The following is a 23,483-nucleotide window of genomic DNA, read 5'->3' on the forward strand; positions in this document are numbered from 1 at the left end:
TCTACCAGGCTAAGTTGAATCACCAGCAATACCATCAAAATGTGTCAGGACAGATCTGTTAGTTCCAAAGGACACAGGATAAGGCTAAAGCCATTGTGGCCATCTGTCCCAGTTGCCAGCTCCAGACGGTGCCATCCCTGGGTGTCGATGTTAATCCCCGAGGCCTTGGAAGTTGTGAGGTGTGGCAGAAAGACATCACACACATTCCCAGTTTTGGTCGCCTTAAGTATGTGCACGTGAGTATTGATACACACTCAGGAGCATTGCACGCTTCTGCTCATGCAGGAGAAAAATCTGTACATGCCAAACAACACTTAGTACAGGCCTTTTCAGTGCTGGGGATCCCTAGGGAAATTAAAACAGATAATGGCCCAGCATATAAATCCAAGGAGTTCCTGAAATTTGTCCAGCAGTGGGGAATGGACCACAAAACTGGCATCCCCCACTCCCCCACAGGTCAAGCTGTGATTGAGCATACCCACCAGATGCTCAAACAAGTCCTAGCCAGGCAAAGTAGTGGGACAGTATGGATGCCTCCACAAAAAAAGCTTTGCAAAGCTATGTTTACTATCAGTTTCCGGAACTGTTCATTTGAAAACATGAATCCTCCTGTGACTCAGCATTTTAACAGTGGTGATCAGTTTAAGTTATCACAGTGTCCACCGGTTTTAATCAGGGACCCTGAAACTTGGCAAACCAAGGGCCCCTATGAACTTGTCACCTGGGGCCGTGGTTATGCATGTGTATCCACCCCTACAGGCCCTCGATATATTCCTCAAAAATGGGTAAAGCCTTTTGTTCCCAAAAACCCAGCCCCAGCAGAAGAAGAGAGACAAGTGGCAGTTGCTTCCAAAAGAAGACGCCGCTAGGAAAAACAAGAAGAAACCTTCCTAACCTCTGGTTACTCTCTGACCTGCATACATTGACTGTGAATATGCTTTAAAAAATGTTTGTTTTATTTCTTTTTGAAAAAACCTACCTCACACTCAAACCCATGATGAGCCTTACCTCAGCTATCCTCCTGCTCACACTGAGCAGGCTGGCAGCTGCTTGGATCGTCCCTCAGCCACGACAGAACATCTGGGTGACCCTAGAACACACACTTCAACAAGACAATATCTGCCTGTCCACTGCAGCAGCAAAAGACCCTATGTCCACCTGTCTGGTAGGAATCCCACTGCAGGCTGAAGACTTTCCAGACAGCTTCAGTGATCCCAAGTTTAATACAATTCCTAAAACACACAGCGCCCAGCCACATGAAAACGGTAAGGGGCGAGATGGGACAGTGAAGAACCCTATAGAAAAGTGGTTACCAGTACTGCCCAGAGCTAATAACGAGCTCCAAGAATTAGAGCTATTAGGTTCCTCCACCACACCTTTCTGTGTTCACTTCATTTACAATTCACTGCCAGATACAAAACTATACAACCACATAATCCAGTATTGAAAAGAATACAAAGCAAAACAATGGTGTGGTGCGCTAAGTCAAGTCTTAGGGGACAATCCTTGCCGCTCACATCCAAGAATCCTCCCTAAAGGTATATTTCTGATTTGCCGAGATAAAGCATGGGCAGGAGTCCCATCTCGCCTTCAAGGAGGGCCTTGCACTTTCAGACGGCTGTTCCTGTTAGCACCCAACCAAACCCAAATTTTTAAATGGGCTTGGAAAGACAATTCAGCCCATGAAATTCACAAAAGAAGCACTGATATTTTAGACTCAAATTGCGATTCTGACATCTTTCATTGGGCAAAATCAAAAAGAGTTGCTGCATCCTTATTTCTTCTGTGGGTTGCAGCTGCCAAGGCACTAGATGAATTAGGACATTTGGAGTGCTGGGTAGTCAAACAGGCAAACTTAACATCAGCTGCCCTCAGCTCCCTCCTCGAAGACGAAGAAATTACCAGACAGGCCACACTCCAAAATTGAGCAGCCATAGATTTTCTTCTGCTGCTGCATGGACACGAATGCCAGGAATTTGAAGAACTTTGCTGCCTAAACCTGTCCTTGCTCCCAACATCCATGGAGCCCTTCTGAGAGATGAAGAACTTGATCAGACAAGTGAAGCAAGAAGCCGAGGACTGGTTTAGTGAGCTGTTTAAAGGCTGAGGACTAACAGGATGGTGGACTTCAGTAGTCAAAACAATCCTGTTGTTTTTTGTTGTTCTGTTTCTAAACATGCTAGCATTCGGGATTGTCCGTTGTTTAGTTTTAAAAGCTCTCAAGAATTTAGTCTCTACTACCTCAGAGATCAACCACATAGAACTAGCAAACTGGAAGCAATCTAACTGGCCCGCCAATCACAAGTGGTGAACAAACTCGTGTTCTGTATCAGGATAAGCTTGTAACCCTTCAAAAATTTTATATAATAAGAAAGGGTGAGGTGTTGTAATGCATTTATAAAAATGGTATGACCTGAGAGAATGTACCCCCGGAATATAGAATATACGTTTCTTTCCCTTATCTCTTTCTCCCCAGTTCTCCTTATTGGCTGTGTGAATGTTAGCCACCCTCTTCCCCCTGCCTTCAAAAAGACACGCGTTATCAATATTCTTCCTCTTTCCCTCCTGCTCTCTTTCTCCACGGGATTTCAAGAACAAGAATAAAGCTGAACTTCCATCTCATCAAGGGAAAAAACCTCGGTTTAGTTCCTCTGTTCCATGCTATAATTTCTTCTCTACCCCCCTGGCTACTGCAGGGCAGACGGTGGCTATAGAGAGGCAGGGATCAAATAGAATTATAGCAGACTGGGAGCTGTTTACAGATGGAAGCACTTTTGTGGAGAATGGGACCAGATATGCTGGATATGCGGTGACAACAATAGGTGCAGTGGTGGAGGCAAAGGCCTTACCAGCAAACACATCTGCCCAATGAGCAGAATTGGTTGCTTTAACCAGGGCATTAGAGCTGAGTGAAGGGAAGAAAGTAAATATTTGGACTGATTCAAAATACACTTTTGGAGTGGTGCATGTACACGGGGCACTGTGGAAAGAAAGAGGACTGCTGTCTTCTCAAAGCATGCACATTAAACATCAAGATGCAGTCCTGCAATTAATAAAAGCAGTACAAAAGCCTGAGCAAGTAGCAATCATGCACTGTAAAGCTCACTGATCAGGAAGCTCCAAAATTCATGAGGGAAATTGAAAAGCAGACTGGACAGCCTGACAAGCTGCTCGAAAAGTGCAAACTGCAATGGCATTGATACCTTTAAAAACTAATGTATCTCAATTCAATTTACCTCCAGAACCAAAATATTCAATAGAAGATGAGAAACTGGGATGCTCACTGAATGTACAGAAGAGTTAAGAAGGGTGATATGTGACTACACAAGGACAAGTAGTGTTACCCCCCTTGATAATGAGAACAGTTCTACAAATTAAACATAACAAATGTCATTGGGGTGCAGAGGCATTGGTGAAATTGTTAAAACGAAATTTAATTTCAGTACGGATGTTAACAATGGCAAAATCAATAATGTCAAAATGTAAAATCTGCTTAAAGAACAACACAGTGGCTAGATGACAAGCACAATTAGGAAGAATTTGGGTAGGCATAGAACCAGGAGATTATTGGCAAGTAGATTTTGTAGAGTTACCAAGAACTTGAGGATACAAATATCTATTGGTAGGGGTTGACACATTTTCAGGATGGCCAGAAGCTCTTCCCTGTCGCACAAATCAAGCAAAGGAGACAGTCAAATGGTTACTGCAAGAAATCATTCCAAGATTTGAGGTGCATCTAGGAATATCATCAGATAGGGGCCCACATTTCACAGCCACAGTAGTGAGAGAGCTGAGTAGGTTGCTGGGAATAGCTTGAGATCTCCATACACCATGGAGACCCCAATCCAGTGGACAAGTAGAGAAGATGAATCAGACATTGAATAGGCAAATCAGTAAAATATGCCAAGAGGCCAAATTGCAGTGGCCACAAGCTTTACCAATAGCACTGCTGAGGATTCAGATAAAGCCTAGAAGCGGGATGTTAGTCAGTCCTTATGAGATATTGTATGAGAAACCATATGAATCCCCTGAACCTAATCCAAATGTACATGTTACAGGGAAGCAAGAGGTGTATAATTATGTTCTGTCTCTTGGAAAAGCTCTAGCTTGACTTCAGACCACCCTTGTGTGGAATAGCCTGCTGACTCTTGAGAATCCAGTTCATGACATACACCTGGGAGATGAAGTGTACGTTAAAACCTGGAATGAAGAACCATTAAAAGAAAGGTGGAATGGACCCTATTAGGGTCTGTTAACTACCTTTACAGCAGTCAAAGTAGATGGACTGGATCCCTGGATACATTACACCAGAGTGAAGAAGATTTCTCCTGCACTGTGGACTGCGCAAATTGTAGGACCAACGAAGCTGCAGATAAAGCGAGTTTGATAGTTTCAAATGTCTAGGTTGCTAGTGCTTGTAATGGTGATTATTTAATGGCCACTAGTGCCATCAGTAGGAATCAATGTTACTTTAGGATGAGAAATGCAAAAGGATCAGCTGACAACTCTTCATTTTAGAATGAAGAGGGATATGCAGCCAAAAACACAAGTGATAAAAGTCTCCAACACAATTCAGGCAGAAAATGTGATGATTTGATTAGTTAAAGATTTTTCCAACATGCAAAACACCAGCAAAGTAACTGCCTGTCTGCCAATACCAAAGGCAGCAGGGGACCCAATAAATTGGGGAATTATAACATCAAAATTACCTGAAATACAAAAGAACAAAACAATTGCATGTAAACAGGTACCAGAAACAAGACACGTAATTCAAGAAGCCTGGAAAATAGTGAGAGAATGGATGAAACCTTTAAAGAAACAAGATTGTGCTATAAGCCATGGCAAAGTGAGGCAAATCATAGATTGGGACCTTTCCATGACTTTAAATGAAGACGAGGCAAGGTGGGAATGTATGTTGCCAAAATATAAAAAGGTTATGGAAAATGTTTCAGATACTGTTCTTGTATGGAAGTGTGAAAGGCAGGAAGGAAAAGATCGAGCTGAGGCTTAGGACAGTGCATGGTCAATGAGTGTGCTTCAGAAATTCCAGTATATGGCAGATACCCCTTGATGCATTAAGTGGGAAGGCTCTGAAAATGAAACAGATCCAGGGGTATGGAACACTGTAACCAGTAATAGAATAGAGGCAAAGTGAATTAATTGGTGGGTATGTAACAAAACTTATGACTGTACTTCTGATGATGAAGAAATAAGACAAATGCCACCGCTAGTGGTAGCTCTGCGAATTGGATGTGCCTGCAGAGGAATCAAGCATAAACAAGGTGAAATAAATTACAAGATAGGACAAGTGATCCAAAAGGTAGTATGGAGCAGAAGTACAATTCTGAGTCCAGACCAATTTGTATGGGCAGCAAGTGATGGCGTTGCCATTTGATTCAATAAACTGTATTATTAAGATAGTAGCAAACGTTAACAGTTAGCATTAGTTGACATTAGTAGTAGTCATGCTAAGGCTTGGTAGGCCGCATGTAACCTGCAGATGAACTATATAGCAGATATTGCAATGTAAGCAGTGTAACTAGGAGATAATCTAAGGAATGTACCTGTTGGCAGAATTTAAAGGTTAAAGAGATAATCGTACCAAGTAGTGAAAGTTTGTGATGATGAAGAAATCATGTAGAAAACATATAAAAACCCTGTGATTTTTCTGTGAAATGGGGCTCTGTCTTTGGACGCTAGTCCACAGGCTCCCGGGCCCTCAATAAAGCACCGCATAAACAACTTCGGTTGTTTGTGTTTTCTTCGGATCGGGCAACAGTTTTCTGGCGACCGCGGCAGGACTCCGAAGGTGACTGGGGCGGTTCGCGTTCTGATCCACTCCACGCCGGCACCGAGTGATTCTCGGGGAGTCATCGGTTCGTGCCCAACCCCCGCACCTGGCGGACGACTGCGAAAGGTAAGCCCGAAGGTGCTTTATTTTCTGGTTCTGGTTTGGGTGCCTGCTCATAAGACGAGGCTGCGATCCTCGCAGGGTTGGGCTAAGACGTCTGGGTGGTCTGGGGAGCCTAGGCGCTGGCTGTCAGACGCGGCGAAAGCTGCGCAAGTCCGGCACTTGCCCCTCGCGGCACCGGGTAGCGGCAAGTGGGATTGGTCTGGTATTTATCTGGTATTAAGTCCCTTTTGTTGCTGTATGTGGTTTGCTTAAATTTGTTAAACTGTAAATATTGATTGTGGTTTTGTATATTGCTGCTTATTGGTTGATATGATAGTGTGTTGTTGATTTATTGTTTAGGTGTTTGTAGGTTGTTGCTGCTAAAAGTGAAACTACCTCAGTATTGGAGAGATTGTGTGTGAGTGTGTGGTATGATAGATTTTGTTGGGCTGTCAGTATTGATTGTGGTTTTTATTACTTCGTATATTGTTGCATATTGGTTGTTGCTATTGGTTACCGAGTTTTTGTACGGCTGTAAGTAAGGTTTAAAATGGCATTTAAGGCACTTAAGTTTATGGTTCAGTCTGATAAGTCTATGGTTCAATCTGATAAAGGTATCCCAGAAAATACCCCTCTGGGATGTTTACTGAAGAGGTGGAAAAGTGAAGGGTTTTTCCAGGAGATGAGTAAAGATAAAATGATTGATTATTGTAATCATTGGTGGCCCGAATATAAGCGAGAAGGGCCGTCATGGACAGAGAATGGTACTGTGGACTTTGACACCATAAATTCGTTAATGCGCTATTTAGAGGACAGTGAAAAATGGGATGAAATACAGTATTTAGACTTGTTTCATTTACTGCGTCGTAAAAAGGAGTGGCAAACCGAGTGCGGAATAATGGTGCTGGAGATGAAAGAATCTGAGTGCGGGGGGGAGAAGTGTTGTAAAAAGGAATCTAAATGTGTGCGGTGTTTAGCTTTAAAATCCCGGACAGAAGAAGATTTGTCTTTACTGGTGTCACCGGGCGCGCCTCCTGCGCCTTCTGCTTCACCCCTTCCTACCGTTTCACCCCTCCCTTCTGCCTCACTTCGTCCCTCGCTGTATCCGCCGTTACCTGAAAGTAGTTCGGAGGAGGAGGATGGGGAGGATGAGGAGGCGACAAACATTACAGTGGCACCCGGGAATGCTAAAAAGGTTGCTATACGTCTTCCAATCCCTTCCCCGCGAAATACTCCCCTCGCAGCACGAACTAGACAGGGACGTAAAAATCATGGGGGACCCCAGTTAATCGCCCCTTTAAGGGAAGCGGTGGGACCCCAAAAAGAGAAAGTGGTTGTAAAAGTACCTTTCTCTCCAGGAGATTTGGTGATTTGGAAGCAGTCAGCAGGTAATTACCGTGAGAATCCTGAAAGAGTGGCACGGGTGGTTAAGATGATTGTTAGAACTCAGAACCCGGACTGGAATGACATGCAGGTTTTATTAGACACCCTAATGGATTCTACTGAGAAAGGGATGGTGTTGCGGGCCATGAAAGAGCGTGCTCGGGAAATGATCAGACTGTATCGAGTTGGGGAAACCGTGAATGACTTGGTTCCGAGTGATGATCCGGGATGGGACCCGGACAAGGCTGAAGGGATGGAATCTATCAGGGCGTACCAGGAGTTGTTGGTGGAAGGAATCAGGACCGGGATGCCTAAAACATTAAATTGGTCAAAGTTGTATTCAGTCAAGCAGGATAAGAATGAATCTCCTTCGGCATTTTTAGAACACCTTAAGGAGACTGCTAGTCGCTTCACTGATTTGGATATCAACAGTGAGGCAGGAAAGTTGCAGCTTGCTTTAATCTTTTTGGGTCAGGCACAGGAAGATATACGTAAAAAACTGCAGAAATTAGAGGGTCAGGATACTCGGGACTTAGATAAAATACTAGAAGTGGCTTGGAAGGTTTATAATAACAGAGAAAAAAAAACGGCCAAGAAACAGCAGGCGAACCTATTAGCTATAATGCAGCAAGCCGGTAATAGAGGAAGAGGCAGAGGTGGTTTTGGGCGCGGTCGTGGCTCTGGACGTGGCAGGGCAGGATTCCAGAATGTCAATTTCGGGGGACGGGGGATGGCCCCTCCTGGTCCCCAGCAAGGAGGGATTGCTCCCAATCAATGCGCGTTCTGTCGTCAGATAGGACATTGGAAAAATGAGTGCCCAGTGAAAGCTGGACTGGGAGGAATGCCAGTGAATGGATCAACAGGTTACCCTGTGAATCCAGAAGGTGGCGCCCAAGCATTTGTGTTGGGGAATTATCAGAATCAAAGCTGACTAGACCAGGACTTGAAGGTCAGGATTGATATTGATGGGAAAGAACAAGAGTTTATCATGGATACGGGGGCAACACATTCAGTTTTAAACAAAAGGTTGGGACCTATTAGTGATACTACCATACAGGTGGTGGGAGCAACGGGACAATTAGAAGAAAGACCCTTCTTACAACCATTAAATTTGAGATTTGGAGGAAAAGAATTAGACCATCAGTTTTTGTATATGCCTAATTGCCCCAAGCCATTGCTTGGCAGAGATTTGTTGTCATCGTTAAATGTCAGAATTATATTCGAAAATGGGAGAGTAAAATTAGAGGTTCCGGGAGAAGAAATTGCTAAATTGTTTGTAATAAAAGAAATTGATCCCTCTCCTATTCCTATCGAAGTAGATCACGCTGTGGTACCTTGGGTATGGGAGTCGGGGAACCCGGGAAAATCAAAAGCTGCTCAGCCGGTGGTAGTAGAATTAAAAGAAGGTGCTCAGCCAGTGAGAATAAAACAATACCCAATTAAATTAGAGGCTAAACAGGGTGTCGCTCCTTTGATAACTCAGTTTTTAGCACAAGGAATTTTGCAGGAATGTGAATCAGACTTTAACACTCCTATTTTTCCAGTTAGAAAACCGAATGGTAAGTATCGGCTAGTGCAGGATTTAAGGGCAATTAATAATATTGTCAAAGACATTCACCCAGTGGTTGCCAATCCGTATACTCTATTAACATCTGTGTCAGAAAAGTTTAAATGGTTCTCTGTTATTGATTTGAAAGATGCTTTCTTCTGCATCCCTCTGGCATTGGAAAGTAGGAAATATTTCGCATTTGAATGGGAAAATCCTGACACTGGAAGGAAGAGACAGCTCACCTGGTCTCGACTGCCGCAAGGATTCAAAAACAGCCCTACAATATTTGGAAATCAATTGGCAAAGGAATTAGAAGAGTGGAAGACTGCTGAGGTAAGAGAGTTACCTTCCTCTTATGTTGTTCTCCAGTATGTGGATGATATCTTTTTGGCAACAGCAGAAAAAGGATTGTGCCTGAAATTGACTATTGCTCTGTTGAATATGTTGGGCCAGGCTGGCTACCGAGTGTCAAAAGAAAAGGCACAGCTGATAAAGGAAAGTGTAATATACTTGGGATGTGAGATCACCCAAGGCCAGAGACGATTGGGAGTCAATCGAGTGGAAGCTATTTGTGCTATTCCCCTCCCCAGGAACCATCAGGAACTAAGGTCTTTTCTGGGAATGGTGGGATGGTGCAGGCTGTGGATTCTGAATTTTGGACTTCTAGCTAAACCATTATATGAAGCTCTGAAGGAACCGCAGTTGAGCTGGGATCGACCGAGGAAAAAGGCCTTTGAAGACTTGAAACAAGCCTTGAGAGAAGCTCCGGCATTAGGCCTTCCCGATTTAAATAAAGACTTTCAGTTGTATGTAAATGAGAGACAGAAACTGGCACTGGGAGTGCTAGCTCAGAGACTTGGTTCATGGAAACGCCCGGTAGGGTATTTTTCGAAACAACTAGATACGGTAAGTGCTGGTTGGCCGTCATGCTTGCGGGCAGTTACGGCCACAGTGATCCTCATCCAGGAAGCCAGGAAATTAACTTTGGGCAGGAAAATAGAGGTATTTGTGCCTCACATGGTACTGGCAGTCCTGGAACAAAAGGGGGGTCACTGGCTTTCATCCAGCAGGATGCTGCAATACCAAGCAATCCTGAGAGAACAAGATGATGTGGATCTAAAAATGACTAATCATGTTAACCCAGCAGAATTTCTCCGCAGTGAGCAAGAAGAAGGGGAGTTAGCACATGACTGCATGGAGGTGATTGAACAAGTGTATGCCAGCTGAATGGATTTGAAAGACGTTCCAATGGAAGACCCGGATTGGGAACTGTTTACCGACGGGTCCAGCTTTGTAGAAAATGGTACCAGGTATGCGGGATATGCAGTGGTAACAGTTACCACTGTAGTGGAAGCAAAGGCCTTGGTCCCTGGAACGTCAGCTCAGCGAGCTGAGATCATTGGACTCACTAGAGCCCTAATATTAAGTTCCGGAAAGAAAGTGAATATATGGACTGATTCTAAATATGCTTTCTGGGTGGTGCACATTCATGGTGCCTTGTGGAAAGAACGAGGGTTATTGAACTCTCAAGGAACCACCATCAAATATAGAACTGAAATTCTAGCTTTGCTAGATGCAGTACACCAACCTGGAAAAGTTGCAATAATGCATGTGAGAGGTCACCAAAAAGAAGAAGGAAAAATATATCGAGGAAACAGATTGGCTGATGTCACAGCACGAGAAGTGGCCAGAGAAGTGTGGACCCAAATGGCCCTGATACCCACTAAGGTGAGTCCTGTAACTCCACATTTGATTCAAGAACCGAAGTATTCCCCGGATGATGAAAAACTAGCATCACTGCTGAAAGCACAGAAGAATGCAACTGGATGGTATGTAACAGCCATGGGACAAGTTGTGGTTCCCACCCGAATTATGACAGCCATCTTAGAAACTGAACATAATAAATGCCATTGGGGAGCAGAGGCATTGGTAAAATTTCTAAAGAAAGAAGTAATTTCTAACCAGATGTTAACATTGGCAAAACGGATGAATGCCATGTGTCCCACTTGTTTGAAGAATAATCCAATAGTTAGGAAGCAGATCCAGTTGGGGAAATTACAAGTGGGACCAGAACCAGGAGACTACTGGCAAGTAGATTTTTCAGAATTACCGAAAGCACAGAACTTCAAGTATCTTTTAGTGTATGTATGCTCTTTCTCAGGATGGCCTGAAGCCTTTCCTTGTCGAACCAATCAGGCAAAGGAAGTAGTCAAAACACTGTTGAAGGAAATTATTCCAAGATTTGGGGTACCGTTAGGACTGTCATCAGATAGAGGCCCACATTTTGTAGCAGGAATAGTACAAGAGGTGGCCAGGATGTTAGATATATCTTGGGACTTACACACCCCTTGGCGACCTCAGTCAAGTGGCCAGGTAGAGCGGATGAATCAAACAATTAAGGGGCAAATCAAGAAAATTTGCCAAGAGGCAAAAATACAGTGGCCACAGGCACTGCCATTGGCATTGTTAAGAATCAGAATCAAACCCAGGGAGCGAGTGGGTGTCAGCCCATATGAAATTCTATATGGGAAACCATACCATACAAATGTGTTGAAAGGAGATTTGCACATGCAGGGTGATCAGACAATATTTGGTTATATCATGTCGCTAAACAAAACTCTTAATGCTTTAAGGGGAACCTTGCAGTGGAACCGACCTTTACCACTGGAAAATCCGGTGCATGACATTCAACCAGGAGACCAAGTCTATGTGAAGAATTGGTCCACCCACCCTTTGAAGGAGACATGGGATGGGCCCCGCCAAGTGATCCTGACAACTTACACTGCAGTAAAGGTCGAAGGAATCGACTCATGGATCCACTACACCCGAGTCAAGAAAGTCCCTGTACAATGGGAGACTCAGATAGTCTCTCCAACTCGGGTGATCTTTCGCAAAAAGTAGCCTTTTTGATTATATTGTTGCTGGTAGTAACGAAACCAATTCCTGTTAACAGCTCTACTGTGGTTGCAGTTACCGAACCAGTGGTTGGTGTTATGGAAAAGATGGATGTGAACCTGACCTATGACCAGAAAACTGAAGTCCAGAATATGCAAGCAACCTGGAAGGAAGGTGCTGATCATCCAGAAGCAAATATTGTCACAGTTTGGGGTAAGGATGCACAAAAGACCAGGCCTACTCACATAGTATCTCTAACAGGGAAGAAGCATAGAGAGCCAAGAGATACAGGAGTAGCTGTACATCAAAGTCACAAACAAGAGAATTTAGTGGTGGGGTTAATTAGAGATTTCGGAAAAGTCCAAAACGTGTCCCGAATAACAGCATGCTTGCCCCTTCCACAAGCAGCAGGAGAACCAATTCCGTGGGGAATAATTCCCATTCCATTACTACCTGAGACGGCGGACAACACATCTACAGTATGTCAAAAGACTGTCCAAAAGGTAGCCGCCCGACCTGAAGAAGATTGTATGAAACTGCCCAACAGCAAATTTACCCGTATAAGAGGGTTTAATGATGTAGGGTGGTGTCAGTATAATGAATTACAAGATTGCCAAAATATTACGAGCCAAACTACACTGTGGGATGAGTGGAAAACCGTATGGGGTCCGAGTTTATTAGAACATTATAGTTATATTGGAGCAGTGGACTGGTGCATACAATGGACAGGAAGTAAAAATCAAACCCCGGAAGAAGTCTATAGAACAGGGACCTCTACAAGAGACATTAAAGCAGCTAAGGAAAATTGGAATTGTACTAAAGTCATTACATGTGATACCCCTGAAAGCCAAATTAGCCTGGCTCCTCTTAGAGTACTACTCAAGTGGGGATGTGAATGCAGAAAATTTAATCATACAATTACAGGAGAAGCATCCAGAAGCAGTGGAATCAGACGTGTGGTAAGTTGTAGAGTTACTACTGTCAAAAGTCCAGGGAATTTAGTCTGGGTAATGGGACATGGACAATGGACTACGCACATTCCTATAGATGGGCCTGTGACACAAATCACTCTGGGAGTCCCGACCCTCTGCCCCCTCTGGAAACAATCAGAATTAAAATCTAAACAAAAGAAAAGAGAAGTGGATGAATTCGCTGAACTAGAAGATGAATGGCATGAACCTGATGGTGGAGTTAAATTTGGGTGGGCTTTAGAATCACTATTTGCACCTGTGGCCTCCTATAGGAACAGAGAGATGCTATACAAATTGCTAGGGCAGACTGAGAGATTGGCAGCAGCCACTAAGAAAGGATTTAAAGACATGAATCTGCAATTACAAGCCACATCCCGAATGACTTTACAGAACAGGATGGCACTGGATATGCTATTGTTAAAAGAGCATGGGGTGTGTCAGTATCTAAAAAGGAAAATTGACCATTGTTGCATCCATATTCCAAACGTGACCATTGAAGTAGAAAAAGATATTTCTCAATTGGAAGCAATTGAATCCAAAACAAAAGAAATTGAAAAAGAAGCACAACATAATTGGATCGGAGCAATATTTGAGTCTTTAGGACTTCAGGTTTCTGGATGGGTTTTGTCAGTGATACAGTACATTCTGTTATTTGCAGTCTTGTTACTAATCATTTGGTTAGCCTATAAGTGTGTTCTAGGAGTCATCGAAAAGGAAACAAGACGTACCAGAAGAGTGATCAAAGCCTTGGCAAGAACCAATGAGATACGCCTCAACGAAAGACGCCGACCTCCTCCGAAATATGAAGATGTCGTTGGGCGAGATAATCCAGCATTTGAAAGAACCAATGAGAACTAAGAGTTGAGCATTCTTGCAGAAGATTGAAGAATGCTCAAAAGGGGGGGAATTGTTGCCATTTGATTCAATAAACTGTATTATTAAGATAGTAGCAAACGTTAACAGTTAGCATTAGTTGACATTAGTAGTAGTCATGCTAAGGCTTGGTAGGCCGCATGTAACCTGCAGATGAACTATATAGCAGATATTGCAATGTAAGCAGTGTAACTAGGAGATAATCTAAGGAATGTACCTGTTGGCAGAATTTAAAGGTTAAAGAGATAATCGTACCAAGTAGTGAAAGTTTGTGATGATGAAGAAATCATGTAGAAAACATATAAAAACCCTGTGATTTTTCTGTGAAATGGGGCTCTGTCTTTGGACGCTAGTCCACAGGCTCCCGGGCCCTCAATAAAGCACCGCATAAACAACTTCGGTTGTTTGTGTTTTCTTCGGATCGGGCAACAATGGCACCTGGACAACACATCTGCCTGTAAGTGGAAAAGTAAAAGAGATTACTTTAGGCCTCCCCACCTTATGCCCAATTTGTAAAAGGTCCCCATTTAAGGGAGAACATGAACTTCTGCAAATAAGGACGAGACAAGAAGTTCAAGAAAACAAAATTGAAGATGAAGAAAGATGGCAGGAACCCTCCAGTAGTGTAAAATTTGAGTGGGCTCTGGAATCCTTGTTTGGTCCAATAGCAAATTACAATAATAGAAAGATGTTGTACAAACTTACAAGTCAGGTAGAAAGACTGGCAAGTCACCAAAGAGGGATTTAGAGAGCAAAATGTACAATTACAAGCCACGACTAAACCCTGCAAAACAGATTGGCTTTAGATATGTTACTGTTGAAAGAACATGGAGTATGTGGGTACCTAAAAGGACAAATTGATCACTGCTGCATCCACATCCCAAATGTAACTGCAGATGTAGAACATGGCATTAATTAATTGAAACAAATAGAACATGAAGCACAGAAAGAGCAGGAAGAACTGACCACAAGTTGATTAGATAAAATCTTTGAAGAGTTAAGATGGAATGTGAGCTCATGGATCAAATCTGTTATTGAGTCTGATAATCCTACTGATTGTGTTTTTAGCAATCTGGTTAATCTATGCAGTTCTGAAAAGAGAGATAAAGAAAAGAGTATCCTAGAACCAGAAGATAATAAAGGCACTGACACAGGACAGAGATCCACATCCGTATTTGTCATCTCCAAGTCCTCCAGAGTGCATCAACGCTTATGACAACTGTGGATTCAAAGATGAACATCAAGTATAAACTCAGAGAAAAAGGACTGTATATAGTGAAAGCATTACATTTATTATAGTAAAGTGAAATACTTTCAAAGGAGGAAATATGTCACTATGGGGTTAAATGTTTCTGAAAATGTTTCTGAAAATCATGTAGAAGTAAGCTGCAAGAAGGTTTGGTATTAGAGATGGTCTAGCAAGCTAAAATGTTTACGGTAATGGGAACTGGTACTTGGGGTCTCCAAGATACCCACCCAGAAATAAGATTCGTATATGTTCGTACAAGGATGAGCTAACTCTCATGAAGCAATATTGATAAAGTTAATGAAGCAATATTAATGAAGCAATATTGATAAAGTTGTTATAGTGATTACTGCTACAGCTGAAATTGTATAAATATGTGCACTTTGGACAAAGACGATGGAGCTAGATTTAAGTTGCTGATACCCCTAGTTCCCGCATGCTTCAATAAAGCACCTACATATAATCAATCTATGATTATGTGTGTTCGCGAAGGCTAACAAAAACAAGCAGACAACCCCAGGAATAGAGAAGCGAGCACACAGACATGAACTGTATCAAGACTGCAGTTGACAACATGTTCTTTTATCCCACATGCAGAAGCAGTGAACTTTGGATTTTATGTAAAAAAGTGTGGGAAATTGTTAATATTGTAAAATCTTGTTTGTTAAAGTGTAGTGTGGATTGTATCATGATTCATAATCTCACACAAGAAATAAGGCCATTGAACATTAAACCAGGTATCACCCTTGTGCCTTATCACTTTGCTGATCACTTTAAGTAATGCGATCCTGCCCATGAGTCAACTAAAAGAAAACGTTTGGGTGACCCTGGCCAATGCATCAGGCCTGGATGCCATTTGTTTGACTCATTCAAGTCCAGGGAAACCATTCTCGACTTGCTTGGTCAGTTTGCCAGTAGACAATTGGCCAATTCAGTAAAAGATCCCTCCAAAACTTTCACGATTCATTTTAAACCCCACTGAAGGATGGGACATCTGGACCAAATTCTTCCCTGAGGCACCCTGTGAACCCAAAGAATTGGAAATCCTTGGCTCAGTGAGAATGGATTTTTGTATAGTATTCAATTCTCTTGTGCCAAAACAAAGCAAAGTTACAGATGTCAGTCCAAATCACGCCTTGTACAAAAATGCAACATCTTGGTGTAATTTCACATCAGTCATAGCCACACTACCCAACCACATTCCATTGCAATTGCCACAAGGGACTTTTCTCTTTTGCAGAGACAGAATTTGGCCCGCCATTCCATCAAATGTTAAAGGTGGTCCATGCAGTGCTGGAAAACTCTCTGCTGACACCTAACATAAAAATAATAAAAGAAAAGAGACGCAGAGGGAAGCGGTTTGTAGATCGATACACACCGGATTGCAATCGTGATTTTAATTAATGGAATTTTGGGCAGAGATTTGTAACAGCTCTCCTTTTACCTCAGGCAACTTCAGTGACAGCCTTGAAACAATTGGATTGACTAGGCTGCTGGCTAAGCAAGTGATCCTGTTCTATCTCTTGCACTGAGCAATTTGTTAACCGATGTTCAAACTGTGAGACGTAACTCTACAAAACAGAGCAGTCATTGAATTTCTTTTGCTAGTGCATGGACACGGGTGTGAAGAATTTGAAGGAATGTGTTGTATGAATCCATCCAATCATTTGGAGTCTATCCACAAGAGCATACAACAATTGAAGGAGGGTATAGCCAAACTTGGAGTTGAAAAGGGATTGTGGTTGGGTGGTTTATTTAGTTGGTTGAACCTTGCACCACTGTGGAGGGAACTTATGAGAACAAGTATATTTGTGTTAGTTATCATTGTAGTCCTTTTGGTATTTGTGCCCTGTCTACTTTGAAGTATCTGACAAATGGTAGACAAGGCTGCTAAGGAAGTGTTCTTGGTTCAAACAGGAGGGAGAGATGTTGCAGTCAGAGGCACAGGAAATATTCCCTTATCTGTGCTGACAGGCTCTGACACCCAAGAGAACAGTTTAACTTAAAGCCATGGAGAAAGCTTCTAGAACTAAGTAGAGAAACTGGTAATGTGAGTGTGTGAGTTGGAATTGTATTAAATCACTGGGTGAAAAAGTTAAGAGTTTGGAGTTTTAGTTATATTAATATGTGAGATACCAGATGGAGGATTTGGGGAATTGTCTCTTTCTCCTTCTTGTTCTTGTTCTTCTTCTAAGGGTTTTTGGGTAATAATGAGTAATTGGATGAAAGAATCCACATAGCAGAACACAGGCGTCAGGTCATTGGGTCACTAAAGAAAATAAGTTACTTGGCATGTGATTATTGGGTAAATGGACATATAAATGGTCTTGGAGAGATTCTTCGTCTCTCCATTTTGCACCTTTCTACCCTAGTGTATATAGCTCCTTGTACTCCGTAAATATGTAATATAGATAAGGAAAGAATAAACAACGGAGCCCAAATATGAGAAAACAGGTCTCTCTCTCTCGTCAATCTCAGTCCTGGGGAAAAGAATCAAGACAGCAATGCTGTGCCACAACAACGGGGTATTGAGGGAGAAGGTGCAAATGATGAAGACTGACCTTTCTGGGTTTTGAAATTCTTTGAGGTCAAAGGAAACTAAGCACAGAAAGCAAAGAAGCTATCTGCTGGCTTCCAGAATCACAAACTGTAAGAGAATTGTGTGCTTTCTCAGAATGGTCGGGTAGTGTCACTTGTGGATCAGTAATTATGAATTACTAGTCCAACCTTTGTATGGACTTTTAAAAACCACACACAAAGATTTTATTATATGGACTGATGATACTCAGGCAGAATTCAAACAAATTAAGAAAGCACTGAGGTCTCCAGCTTTAGGCTTGGTCGATCTCACAAGATCTTTTGAATTATTCACTTATGTGAGACAAAATATCACCTTGGGAGTTCTAGTACAATTTCTAGGGGACCAGAGATGAGCCATTGCATATTATTCTCAACAGCTCAATAATGTGAGACAAAGATGGCTGAGCTGTTTGCGAGCAGTTGCAGCTACAGTGCTGTTGATTCAGGAAACTCATATATTGACTCTGGGACAAAGCATGACAGTCTATGTACCGCCTATGGTACAGATAGTCTTAGAACAAAAGGGGAACCACTGGCTGTCTCACAGCCAAAGTGGTACTAATGGAACAGGACGACATTACCCTCAAAACCACCTCTATTGTTAATCCTATGTTTCTGTCAGCCACCGAAGTAGAAAGTATTTCAGAACATGACTGCCTACAAACAATCAAAGAAGTTTATTCCAGCTGACCAGATTTAAAGGACATCCCAATAGAGGATCCAGATTGTGAACTTTACACAGACAGAAGTAGCTTTGTTCACAATGGAAAATGCATATCAGGATACACAGTAACTACCCTGAGCAAGGTAATAAATCTAAGGCTCTAATGTCAGATGTTTCAGCACAGAAGGCCAAATTGGTTGCTCTCACCCGGGCATTGGAACTAAGCAAAAGAAAGTAAACATCTGGACTGATTCTAAGTATGCTTTTGGCATAGTACATGCCCATGGAGCAATCTGGAGAGAGAGAGGATTGTTATCAGCACAAGATATGACAATCAAACATGGGACAAAAATATTAGACTTATTGGAAGCAGTACAAAAACCAGATGAAGTTGCAATTATGCACTATAAAGCACACCAGACAAATAAAATAGGGCCAAAATACAGAAATTACTTAGCCAACAGGGCGGCTAAAGAAGCTGTGGAAAAAGGCATCCGTGTTTTGGTTCTGCAACAAGAGACTAGTCTACCATATATCAAGCCAGAATAAAGTGCAAAAGATTGTCAGTTAACTATCAGAAGCTAGATTTCACCCCAGTGGATGGGCAATCACCCCTACTGGACAAGTAATAGTTCTCAAGGCAATTATGAGAGAAATAGACAGAGAACACCTGCCTACATATTGGAGTGCAGAAAATTTGTTGAAACACTTAAGAAAGACAGTAATTAGCTCCAAGATGACCAAAATCATATATTCAAAGACTCAAAAGTGTGGCACATGTAAAAGAAATAACCACAATCCTGGAAATAAAGTGGTAATAGGGGCTACAAAATCTGGCAATTCGCTGGGATACAAATTATCGGCAAATAACTTCCACATAAAGGGAGCTATAAATATCTTTTAGTTTTAGTGGATACCTTTTCTGGGTGACCTGAAGCATTTCCCTGTCAAAGAAACACAGCAAAAGAAGTAATAAAAATATTGCTAAATCAAATAATTTTGCATTTTGGAGCTCCTCTGGGAATGTCATCAGACAGAGGGTTGTATGTTGAGACATTTCAACATGAAACTGCCTCATCAGGGCAAGGTCTGACCTGCCCCTTCCCCCACACACATGCACCTCAAAATATTTTGAAGCATCAATCTTTCCAGTCTCTCACACCACCCCATGGCTTGAGACATTTACCAGAACCACAGTAATGGTTCCTTTCCTCTCATGGCAGCACTGGGATCCTAATATAGCAGACAGAGGAGAAAGGAAAGAAGAGGAAAGTATACAGGAAATCATATAACGGACAATTTCTATCTCAATAATCAAAAGCATGTCTAGTTAACATAACAATTTCCTTCTATGCAGGTCATCACTCCCCACCCTCTGAATCTCTAAAATTGCAGGCAAGGTGCGATGCAAACCAGGATCCAGAGGGAGAGTTCATGAACCAGTCTTTCAGCTGGAGAGACCAAAAAATCCAGCAGATTGGTCTGTGATTTCCTTTGTATTTCTTGACACCATATTCTTCTTTGGTGGGGTCTGTTATTTTATATATTCTTTACTCATTTATTAATAACATCTCAAACATTAGACAATTTTATAAAATATTTTTTGATATTTGTTGACTTGTAAGATGGACTCCAAAATAGCATGGTGAGTTCAATTAAAGATTCTTTATTACTTATTGATATTGCAATGTATTGTACTCTTTGTACAAACTGTAAGGCTCAATAGTTAGGCCATCTTGCCTTTTGGAGTCTGTAATCTTACAGATCCAGCTATCACCACAACCCAAACAAATATACATGCCCCAGATTAACACCCTTATCCCTCCCACCAACCAAGTTTCAGGGGTTCCCCAGAACCTGTACCCAGGGAAAGAGGAAAAGATCAATGGGCACCATGGGAAAATTACATTCAGTAGAAAATTCTACTAAATAAAATAATCTGGGATTGCCTCAGGGGTAGGAGTCAAAGATATAACAAAACTCAAGTCATTCCAACCTCCTCAGCTGTCGCAATATATTAGGAATGGTAGAAGCACAACACAGACTCGCTAGAGGGGTTGCACAAGAGAGCAAGTTTTATTATTCCAGATCTTCTTTTATAGAGAGTTCCGAGAAGGTCTGAAAGGTAAAACTCTCATTGGTCATGAAACTAACACATCATCATCATTGGACAGTTGGGAACACCACCCTTTGACCTTTCCTTGCAAAAAAACAACAAGGATCCAAAAAATACCTGCAGAGGTTTTTTTCCCTCTCCAAGGACTGTTTTGATTCCTATGATTTCTCAGGCCATACTTTTTCAGGCCAGTCTGAGAACGTTATGTGACTTGGTTTCACACAGGCTCAAGCTAATGCCTGAAGTCTAAAAATCTCTTGACCATTGTCAGTTCCCACATCTCCCCCTTTTTGTTTTAAGGTGGAAGGCAGCATTTGTAATCTCCTGCAGGGCCCTTGCAGGAAAGAGAACAAATACAGCATCAGAGGTCCCTTTAGTAACTTGTCGATTACCAGATGGAACCTTGCTTGGACACTGACTTAGAATGGTTAGGGACATTCTCTGGCACATGCTATCGAATCCTTCATGCATTACTATCAAGTCTTGTTGTTCATTCTTGCAAGGAATCAGTTAAACTGGAGTGACTCCGAATGTGCAGGAAAAAAATTCAATAATGAAACAAGGTTGCATTATTGACCTCTTTCAAAAGTGAATAATCCAAACATTTGGTTATGTGTCCTAGTTTAGGGCAAAAAAATTCCCTTGGAGAGAAGTGGTAAAAAACTGTTTATTTAACAGAAATTGAATAATATTAAACAATAAAACCTCTTGCTGTTCGATGAGATGGCAAATCAAGGAAGAAAAGTCCTTTTCATGTGGTGTACCTCGGCCCGCTCAGGTTCTTATCAGTCCCTTCAGTGCCGGAAAGTGCAGAGGCCGAGGCCCTGCTGGGCCACAGGCATGAGCTCCCGGGGTTTGGCTGGATGTTTTTCAGTCCAGAGCAGGTTTGAACAGATCCAATAAAAAAAGGAAAAAAAGTCCAGGGAACTCCTCTGCCTCAGCTAGCTAAAACTAACTAACCGTAAAAGAGAAGCTCTATCATGCTGTCTGTCCATGCTGCAGACAACACAGTCCAGGAGCAGGATGTGGGGGAGTGGTGTTTTCTTTGAACACAAACAGTGCACTTCTTCCCCCCCCTTCACTCTCAGAGCCAGTCTTAAAGGTGCAGAACTTAATATGTAACATAAACCAGGCGATTTGGGATACCAGTATCATAAAGTCACCCCAGGACAGTTATGTCTGCTATATAAGCAGATTCAACGACCAAATTGACAGGTACCTAACTGGGCCAAGCTTGGTTTGTGACCTTCTAGCACTTGCTAGTCAGATTCATCCTTCCAGGTGTCAATAGCTTTTCCTGTTTTTTACAATTTTCAAATTGTTTCAAGGTCTACTCTGATAAAGGCTGCAAGACTGTACAGGCCAAATATTTAGACTTGAATCTCCAAAGCACTTTCAGAGCTTTTGGAAATTAGTGTATTTGCACTTACACTTTTTACCTTTGCAGGAAGTGTGGTGAAAATACCAGAGTGAGCTGTATGGGCTTTGTAGATTGTATGTTTTAGAGAGACCCATTGCAGGATGTGCAGGATTGGACCATTGCTCGCTCAATTTTGCCAATGATACCTGTAAGATGAGAATCTGAATTGAAAACAGTAATATCAATGAAGGAATTTTGCTTGATGAACTTGATTCCCAAAGACCTACATGATCCCAATTACCACAAAGTAAAACCACAGCCCTTGGTAACTACAAGGTACACCAAAAGCACATGAGATATTACATGAAGTACAACTACATCTCTTTTGGAAAACTAATAATTTTTGGTTTAGAGTTCAAATAAATGAAACTCAGGGAAAAGTCCATCAGCTGAAGACCTTGATCTTTAGCATCACTAGATGTCTTCTTGAATCTTGAAACAAGAAACAACTGAAGAAGGTTAGTGTAAACACAGTACTATGATGCTGATATAGGGCTTTTGTTGTTAAATTGACTATAATTTTTAGACACATGATTGTCTCTTTTTCAGTCACTCTTCTGTTACTGATCTAGCCACAAAGCCATGCAACGTGTTCCTTTTCATTCCTCGAATGTGATGGGTGTCTGATGCAACTGCTTGAACCTGCTGATGATAAAACACAGGCATATCTTCACCCAAGTTAATAAATTAATTAGGCTTTACTGTTGTTAGTCAAATTTTAATATTTGGTAATTTATTTTTCAAATTTCTAATATAAATACACCTTGTTCAAATTAATCTTTTTTTTTTTTTAATTGTTGCCTATAAATTTGATCAGCCCAGAAACTGCAAACAGCTAAAGTGTTTTCCAGTGAAAAGACCTGAACACCTCTCCCAAGCGAGGGTTTCAGGTTCACTCTAAAGATCAATTCAGCTGTTATATTTACAAGTCAAATTGCCAAGTCAAAAACTCGTATGTAATTTTTGCTGCAGAAATATCTGGGCCCGTTGGTAATTCTTATACAGAAAGAGCTAAGGCGTGGCCAGTGCCCTCCATAACTGGAAAAGAATCTCTTACATGATATAATTTTAAAACGATTCCCAAAAATCCTGGGGTAAAAACCAAATGTACCCCTAAAACTGTAACTTATCAACAATTTTGTTATAGATACATTTTATATTGTTGGCTTTTCGCAAATATTAAAATGAATGTTATGTGTATAAGAATGAGAAATTTTGTTGTATTAATATAGTTTTCTTTATTTCTGTTATTGATGAAATTTAGAAATAGTAGTATAATACATATAGGCTATGGCATAGTATTAAAATAAAAACTGCTTTTGTTTGTATAACCCAAAGACTGAGGAAAAAATAGCTAGAGAACTCTTGCATTTGTAAACTATCTTATCCAGATGAAGACAGCAGTGACCAGAACTCTGGGGGGAGGAATTTATTGCATTTCTGGTATCAGAGAATGTAAATCTCAATGGCGCCAAGAAGATTGATCTATTGGGAAGGGGGCAAGAGAAAACTAAACAGAAGAACACCAAAGATCCTAAGAAGAATGTATGAATATGTATGAGAATTTATGGATATGTAGTAGGGTTCTGTTTTTAAGGGACAATCCTTTGTTAGTAAGGTGTGCTCTCTTGGCTGAATGGAGAGGCACCCGGCCATATCTGTATACTTAACTTTATTTTTTTCTCCTAATTGTTTTTTTATTAAACTTTTAAATTCTATAAAAATTATGTGAACCTCGTTTTTCACAATTGGGGGCTCATTGCCTGGGATAAATACCTCGCCTCTGAAGACCACCGAGGGATCCTGAGTGGGAAAAAGCGCGCACCCTGCTGAGTTCAGCAGACCCGCTCCATTTCCCCTGGTGTGAGTCAGCAGTGGCTGCAGGTAAATACC

General features: G+C 41.7%; 1 protein-coding gene across 3 annotated transcripts in view; it reads right to left on the reverse strand.

The window, feature by feature from the left end:
- LOC131592136 (protein FAM219A-like) overlaps positions 1 to 23,483 on the reverse strand; it is a 408,033-nt gene that overhangs the window by 308,644 nt on the left and 75,906 nt on the right. The window contains exon 4 of one of the 3 annotated variants that reach the window (XR_009280522.1): positions 19,535 to 22,235. The exons of the other annotated variants lie outside the window; for them this stretch is intronic. The gene's annotated coding sequence lies outside the window, so the exon portion shown is untranslated. Of the gene's footprint in view, positions 1 to 19,534; positions 22,236 to 23,483 lie in introns of those variants that run through there. 3 annotated transcript variants of the gene reach the window in all.

Source organism: Poecile atricapillus, chromosome W, assembly GCF_030490865.1.
Source record: "Poecile atricapillus isolate bPoeAtr1 chromosome W, bPoeAtr1.hap1, whole genome shotgun sequence".
NCBI classification, from domain to species: domain Eukaryota; kingdom Metazoa; phylum Chordata; class Aves; order Passeriformes; family Paridae; genus Poecile; species Poecile atricapillus.